The sequence below is a fragment of the Narcine bancroftii genome, chromosome 5, assembly GCF_036971445.1.
Source record: "Narcine bancroftii isolate sNarBan1 chromosome 5, sNarBan1.hap1, whole genome shotgun sequence".
In the NCBI taxonomy this organism is placed as follows: Eukaryota; Metazoa; Chordata; class Chondrichthyes; order Torpediniformes; family Narcinidae; genus Narcine; species Narcine bancroftii.
Genome location: NC_091473.1, coordinates 186,573,382 through 186,581,701, shown reverse-complemented (window position 1 = coordinate 186,581,701; position 8,320 = coordinate 186,573,382).

Sequence of the window (8,320 nt, the reverse complement as noted above, 5' to 3'; positions counted from 1 at the left end):
TCTTTCCTTCCCTTTCCTCCTCACTTCCTCTATCTCTCCCTCCCTCCTTTTCCCTCCTCTCTTTCTCTCTCACCTCTCTTCTCACTCTTTCTCTCATTTATTGCTCCCTTCTCTCTCACCCTCCTCCTCACTTCCTCTATCTCTCCCTCCCTCCTTTTCCCTTCTCTTTCTCTCACCCTTCCTCCTCCTCTCCCTCTTCCTCACTGTTCCTCCATCTCTCCTCCCTCTTCTCCTCTCTCTTTTTCTCGCCTCTCTCTCCCCTCCCCCCCTCTGAAGAGACGGTTATTACATTCCCAGCATTACTCTAATCCACACTAGCTTACCCCGTACCCCCCACCCACCTCAGTCCCTTCACTCAAATCCCGCTATGACCCCCCCCCCCCCCCGAAGCCAGCCCTTTTTCTTGACAACCGTGCAGGTGCCAAGGCACCCAGGGGTGCAGAGATTTCACTGGGACCTCCTCAGCTCCCAGCGTCCCGCTGGGATGTCGAGACGGTTAAAAGATTCGCTGATGTCAACAAACTTTTGCGGAGCGACAGAAAACAGTAACAGATGGCTAATATTGTTACACGGCTTCGTTGTCCCCTCCCACCCAACTCTCCAACCCTTCCCCCATCCCATTGCGCAGAGAATTCCTGCCAAATTAAGACGTTAGCCCAGTTAACTGCTTGTTGACCTGGAGAACCTCTCCCCCCCTCTCCATTCATGCTCTCTGGCCTGGTTACTCTGCTATCATAACCTGCCTCCAGAAGAGATTTCTGGTTGATCATTTAACTTGAGACACACAGCATGATATCAGGGCCACAAGCCCGTGTCACCCAATTAACCTCCAACTGCGGTACTTTTTTGAATGGTGGGAGGCAGCCCACGCAGACACGGGGAGAAGGTGCAAACTCCTTGCAGACAGCGCCAGATTTGAATCCCGGTCACAGCGCTGTGCTGACCGCTGCGTGCAGCCACGATGAATGATCACGAGTTTATTGTTGAATAGGGTGGACAGCCAGCGCCTGTTTCCCAGGGTGGGAACAGCAAACACCAGAGGACGTCTGTACAAAAAGAAGGGAGGGAAGTTTAGGGGAGATGTCAGGGGTACATTTTTTTTCACAGAGTGTAATGGGTACCTGGATGGTGGAGGAGGCTGGAACATTAGGGGAATTTAATAGACAGGCCCAAGGATGGAAGCAAAATATGGGGTAGGAAGGGCTTTTTATTTTGGTGGGAATAGATCTTTCAACACAACGTCGAGGTCCGAAGGGTGAGAGGATTTCAGGGAGGTTCAAGATTCCATCTATTAGTACGTTATAGTACATTAAAGTCGTCATATACGTGATATGCTTCAACTTTTGCCGCCGTAGGGCAAAGAGTCTCCATGAGCATTGCCCAACGCTCCTAACAATAGGAGAGGGTAAGAAATAGGAGCAGGAGGCAGCCATTCGGCCTGTTGAGCCTGCTCCGTCATTCAATGAGATCACAGCCGATCTGATGATCGGCTCATCTCCGTCAACCCACCTTTATCCCCATATCCCTCAATTCCCCAAATCTGTAAAAATCCAACCAACATGGTCATAAATATATTGTCTGAGGTCATCTCCACTACTTCAGTGGGGAGCAAATTCCATGGGTTCACCGCCCTCTGGGAAAAGTGGTCCCTCTTCATCCCCGTCCTAACTCTGCGACCCTGAATCTGGAAGGTGTCTCCTGGTTCTGCCCTGAGAGAGGTCCCTTCAGGGTCACTGAGTGTCTGTGGATTCACCTCCCGCAGCCTCTGCAGAATGAAGCCCCCTCCACATCGTCTCATCACACACTCCCAGGGTCAGACACAGAGTGAAGCTCCCTCCGCACTGTCCCATCACACTCCCGGGGTCAGACACAACATTAGCACATTCATATGTTTGTCAGCCGGTCAGTTCCCTACTAAAATGTTACTGGCTGCAGCCGTCAACATTGCGGCCAACAGGAAGACTGTATCCACTCTGAAACGCCACAATCCCGTCTCTGGAATATATCAATCGCTACACGCTGAGCACTTGGTTAGAATCCCTGCCTTTATATTAATTTTGAATACAGCAACTTTCTGGCAAATTTCTAGAGGTGCGGTGGAAAATGTGCTGACCGGCTGTATCACGGCCTGGTCTGGGAACACCAATACCCCTGAACGTAAAGCCCTGCAAAAGGTAGTGGGCAGAGCCCAGGAGATCACAGGCAAAATTCTCCCCACCATCGAGAACATCAGGTATTGGAACCCAGATTCGAGAGGGCACTGAGGGCAAGAAGGGCTCAGGCACTGAAGGCTTCCTGACTACGTTGAAGGTTTGGGCCTGAAGTTCAGGCTGGTGCCTGTGTGGGACATTCCACTGTTGAGCCCCTCGCTGGTCCATCGCCGTGGTCACCATCCCTGAAGGGTCATCTCCTTGACAGGTTAGGGAGGGGTGTTCTCCCCGTTTCTGGTGCCGTCTGCCGGTCCACTGCTTCCCTTGTTGCTGCTGCTCAGTACAGCCACCGCCATCTTGAGCACAGTGGCAGGATTTTAGTTTGGTACAGAGCCATCGGCCTTAGGACCGGGCAGTTGACCCCCTCTGGAGCAGCGCTGTGGCTCCGCTCCCTCTTCTTCCAAGTTCACACTAGTGGCAGAGTTGCCATTACAGCAGCTCCAGAAACAGCCATTTTCACACACGCACAAACATAAACACACACGTGCGCACAAACACACAGATGCACACACGCACATTCATGCACATGCATGTGCACACACACACACGTGCATACTCACACAAATACACACTTACGGATGCACACACACTCACATTCATAGACAGACACACACGCGGATATACATTCACAGATTATACACACTCACAGATGTGCACACACACTCACAGAAATATACACAATCACACCCCCCCCCCCATCATCATCATCTTGAACGACAGTGTTAAGGACCTCTGTTTTACGCAGTCAGTTTTACTTAAACCGATTTCCAGCTCTAATTGTTGTCACTCCTCATTAGTGATTTGAGTGCGAGAAGAGCAGCAAGTAGGAATGATTGTTGGCTCTCGTTGGAGTTATAGAAGGACGAGGGGAGCCTCATAGAGACATTTCGAATGTTGAAACGCCTGGACAGAGTAGATGTGGTTTCCCATGGGAGGACAAGAGGGCATTAATTTAACCTGGCCCTTTCCTTCTTGTCATTGCTTTAACCCCTTCTGTGGGCTGGGGCTCAGGGTAGGTCTATCTCGTTCAGTGACGAGCCCAGGTCATGTCCCTGACACCACTGCCTGAAATGTTACTGTGCTTGGGGTGGAGGGTGGGTTCAGGTTGGGGGTGGGGGGGAGCCTTGGCTGATGGTCCAAGGGAGCGTTGCCCAGAGCGAAGGAGAGGTTTTACTGAGCTGGCTCCTTTGGGCCAATGCAGATCAGCTGATAGGAGAGGGGGGCTTCCTGGTATCCGTTGACCAACACAATCGACAAGGTGATCTGAGGGAGCTTGCTGGGCATTCTTAAAAGGTATTAAATTTAGAGCTACAGTTGGGTAAGAGGCCCTTTCGACGCACAAGCCTGTACCACCCAGTTACACCCAATTAACCTATAACCCCGGGTTTGTTCTGGCGGGGTGGAAGGAAGCCAGAACACCCAGATGAAATTGGGAGAACGCACCGACTTCTCTCAGACAGTGACAGATTTGGCGCCGGTCACTGGCGCCGTGGCAGCGCTCGTCAATGACACGGCCCACTCGCTTGCTCCGTTCCCCAGCAGTAACGCATTCCCAAATGAAAGTTCTCTCTGGATGCATCCAAGACCTTCCTTTCCATCCCCCCCACTCCTTCCCAATTTGGATCTCAGCTTAGGGGGGAAACAGGCCCCCTCAGCTACCCAGGTCTATGCTGACTCAGCAGAAGTCAGCCCATCGACCCGCCTCACCCCCATAATAATCCTGAGCTGATCCATCCTCCCACTCAGCCCCACTTCTCATTAGCCCTGATGCCCAACTAATCAAATACCTGCCTTAAATACACCCAATGACCGCAGTCCCAACACTGCCTGCGACAAGTTCCACAGACACACGTCCCTCTGGCCAAAGACATTTCTGTTTTAAATTGATGCCCTCTTGTCCTCCCATGGGAAACCACATCTACTCTGTCCAGGCCTTTCAACATTCAAAATGTCACCACGAGGCTCCCCTCATCCTTCTGTAACTCCAACGAGAGCCAACAATCGTTACTCTTGGTGCTAACTCTTTAATTCCTGGTATCGTTCTGGTAAACTTTCTCTGAACCTCCCCCAACGTCTTCTCCCAAAACCTTCCAGCACCTATTTACACTGATAGGAACATAGGAAGTAGGAACAGGAGTAGGCCAAAAATGGCCCATTGAGCCTGCTCCGCCATTCAATACGATCATGGCTGATCTAATTTATGACCTAACTCCACCTACCTGCCTTCTCCCCATATCCCCTAATTCCTCTATCATGTAAAAATTTATCTAACCGAATTTTAAATATGTTTAATGAGGCAGCCTCAACCACTTCCCTGGTTAGAGAATTCCAAACATTCACTACTCTCTGGGAAAAACTATTTTTCCTCATCTCTGTCCTAAATCTACTCCCCCGAATCTTGAGACTGTGTCCTCTCGTTTTAGTTTCCCTAGCCAGCTCAAAAAACCTTCCTACATCTATCCTATCCATACCCTTCATAATCCTATCTTTGGCTTGGCTTCGCGGACGAAGATTTATGGAGGGGGTAAAAAGTCCACGTCAGCTGCAGGCTCGTTTGTGGCTGACAAGTCCGATGCGGGACAGGCAGACACGATTGCAGCGGTTGCAGGGGAAAATTGGTTGGTTGGGGTTGGGTGTTGGGTTTTTCCTCCTTTGCCTTTTGTCAGTGAGGTAGGCTCTGCGGTCTTCTTCAAAGGAGGTTGCTGCCCGCCAAACTGTGAGGCGCCAAGATGCACGGTTTGAGGCGATATCAGCCCACTGGCGGTGGTCAATGTGGCAGGCACCAAGAGATTTCTTTAGGCAGTCCTTGTACCTTTTCTTTGGTGCACCTCTGTCACGGTGGCCAGTGGAGAGCTCGCCATATAACACGATCTTGGGAAGGCGATGGTCCTCCATTCTGGAGACGTGACCCATCCAGCGCAGCTGGATCTTCAGCAGCGTGGACTCGATGCTGTCGACCTCTGCCATCTCGAGTACTTCGACGTTAGGGATGTAAGCGCTCCAATGGATGTTGAGGATGGAGCGGAGACAACGCTGGTGGAAGCGTTCTAGGAGCCGTAGGTGGTGCCGGTAGAGGACCCATGATTCGGAGCCGAACAGGAGTGTGGGTATGACAACGGCTCTGTATACGCTTATCTTTGTGAGGTTTTTCAGTTGGTTGTTTTTCCAGACTCTTTTGTGTAGTCTTCCAAAGGCGCTATTTGCCTTGGCGAGTCTGTTGTCTATCTCATTGTCGATCCTTGCATCTGATGAAATGGTGCAGCCGAGATAGGTAAACTGGTTGACCGTTTTGAGTTTTGTGTGCCCGATGGAGATGTGGGGGGGCTGGTAATTACCAGCCCCCCCACATAATCCTATATGTTTCTGTAAGATCTCCAATTCTTCTGAACTCGAGCGAATACAATCCTAGACGATTTAATCTTTCATCATAAGTCAACCCTTTCATCCAGGGATCAACCTAGTAAACCTCCTCTGGACCGTCTCCAAAGCCAGTAGATCCTTCCTCAAATATGGAGACCAGAACTGGACACAGTACTCCAGGTGCGGTCTCACCAGTACTTTATACAGTTGCAACATTCCACATTCTTCCCTTCACCCTCTTACTGTTCACTTAGTTAACTTAGTTAACCAGTTAAGTCACCAACACTGTAGGGACGTGAGGGGCTAGCAGAAGCCCCGCGGTCAGGGAAGGGGAGGAACATGGGCATTCACAGGGTGAATGTGCAAATTGCGCACGGACCCCACCGGAGGTAAGGATTGAACCAGCAAAGCAGCAGCTCCATTTCACTGCTTGGCTGTGAGGTCCTTTACAGTACAGGGTTCCACTGGGTCCTGTCTCGTCTCAAGCCCTGCGCATGAACTTAGAGCATACCAGTGGGGCGCCACGTCGTTCCAGCCCCAGCGACCCAGGTTCGAATCTGCCGCCGTCTGTACGTTCTCCCCGTGTTTGTGTGGGGTTTCTTCGGGGGGGGGGGTGGGTAGGCTCTAGTTTCCTACAGATCGTACCGGGGCGGGGTTGTTGGTCAATTGGGTGTAATTGGGCGGCAAGGGATTCCTTACAGCGGGATGTGGGTGGGAAGGGAAGGTTGAGAATTACTATTCCAGACCCAATTGTTTTGAAATATTTTGGAGTTCTGAACCCGTGCACATAACGACAATGAGGGACGATTAAAACCGTGGTTTTCAAACTTTTTCTTCCCACCCACATCCCTCCTTAAGCAAACCCTTATGAGAGGTGACTTAATAGAAGTTTATAAGATTATGAAGGGCTTAGGCAGGGCCTTCTTCCCAGGGCGACAGTATTAAAATACCAGAGGACACCTGAGTGGGGGAAGTTTAGCGGTGAGTTTTCCACACGGAAGAATGGGGTCCTGAAATTCATTGCCGAGGATGGTGATGAAAGCTGGTTCAATTGGGGACATTCAAAGGACACCGAAACAGGTACAAGGATGCAAGATAAATAGAGGGTTAAGGGAGTGAGGTAGGAAAGGATTGGCTTGTTGAATCAGTTGACATGGGTTGACACAACATTGTGGGCTGAAGGGCCTGTACCTGTACTGGCCCACAGTGGTCTACACTCTGTCTCTCTATTGTAGAATCGTCTCCGTGGCCCTGCCCTGGTTTAATTCCCCCAAAGTACAATATCCCTATGACGCATGTGCCAGAGAGTTGTGGATTGATAGGTATCTAATCAGTCAGGGTATTGAGGGATATGGAGAGAAGGAACTTAGAGGTGAGAACAGGTTAGCTCAGGGTGGTTATGGAGCAGACTCGATGGGCCGAAAGGCCTCCTTTACCTTGCGATCTCGCACTTGTCCAAATTAAATTTCCCCCCCCCCCACACCGCCATTTCTTAGCCCATTTTCCCAGATCATTGAAATTCTGTTGTAATGTTGGACGACGGTCTCCCCATCAAGACATTACATTTCATGCCCTGTGGATTGAGCACACGCTTTGTTCTCACTGTTGCCAGCAGGAAAGAGGCCTCAGTGCCACAAGGCCCACACCCACCAGGTTTAGGAACAGCTGCTCCCCCCTCCACCATCAGACTCCTTGACAACAAACTCTATCAGGGGCTCGTTTAAGGACTCTTCTTTTTGCACTTTATTGATATTTTTTCTCTATCTCTGTATTGCAGTCAGTTTGTTTACATTTCTTTATTTGTTTGATATTCAGATTTATTGCCAGAGTACATACAGGGCCTTGCCTACAACCCCAAGATTCTTTTTTCCTGCGAGCCAGGCAGTATTGATAGAGCAAAAAAAAACTGTCCTCAACGTACACATGGAAACAAAATGTAAACAAACTGATTGTGCAATACAGAGAGAAAAAGATCAATAAAATGCAAAGGTAAGACTCCTTCAATGAGTTTGTTGTTGAGGAATCTGATGGTGGAAGGGTAGTAGATGTTCCTGAACCTGGTGGGGTGAGTCTTGTGGCACCGATACATGTGTATGTATCTTTTCTTGAGTACAGATTTTTTTGCATGGCCCTTGGGTGGGGGGGTTGACTTTACAGGGATACTACTTTTGACTGGAGTAAGTACCTGTGTCGTCGTTTGAGGCGTTGGGAGCTCGGATGGCCGGGACCAGGTGGTAAGTCCGTGGCTGGGGGCGTCGGGAGCTCCGGTAAAGAGGTCAGGGCATCGGGAGCTCCAGTGGGCGGGTGGTTCAGGGCATCGGGAGCTCCAGTGGCGGTCGGGGGCATCGGGAGCTCCAGTGGGCGGGTGGTCAGGGCATTGGGAGCTCCAGTGGCGGTCGGGACATCGGGAGCTCCAGTGGCGGTCGGGGCATCGGGAGCTCCAGTGTCGGTCGGGGCATCGGGAGCTCCAGTGGCGGTCGGGGCATCGGGAGCTCCAGTGGCGGTCGGGGCTCGGATGGGCAGGTGGACAGAAGGTTGGGTCAAGAAAAGGGGGTCAACAATTACACTGTATAGATTATTGCACAAGTAGATCTAGTCAATGGTAATACTACCCTCGTACTCGGGCAATAAATCTGAACTTTGAAAAAGCTGGACAAGCCTTTCACTTTGTCCCAAAGGTCCTTCCTCCCTCTGGCAGGATCACTGCGGCTGGGAAGGCCTTACAGTACAATCCCACCTGCCCCACCCTC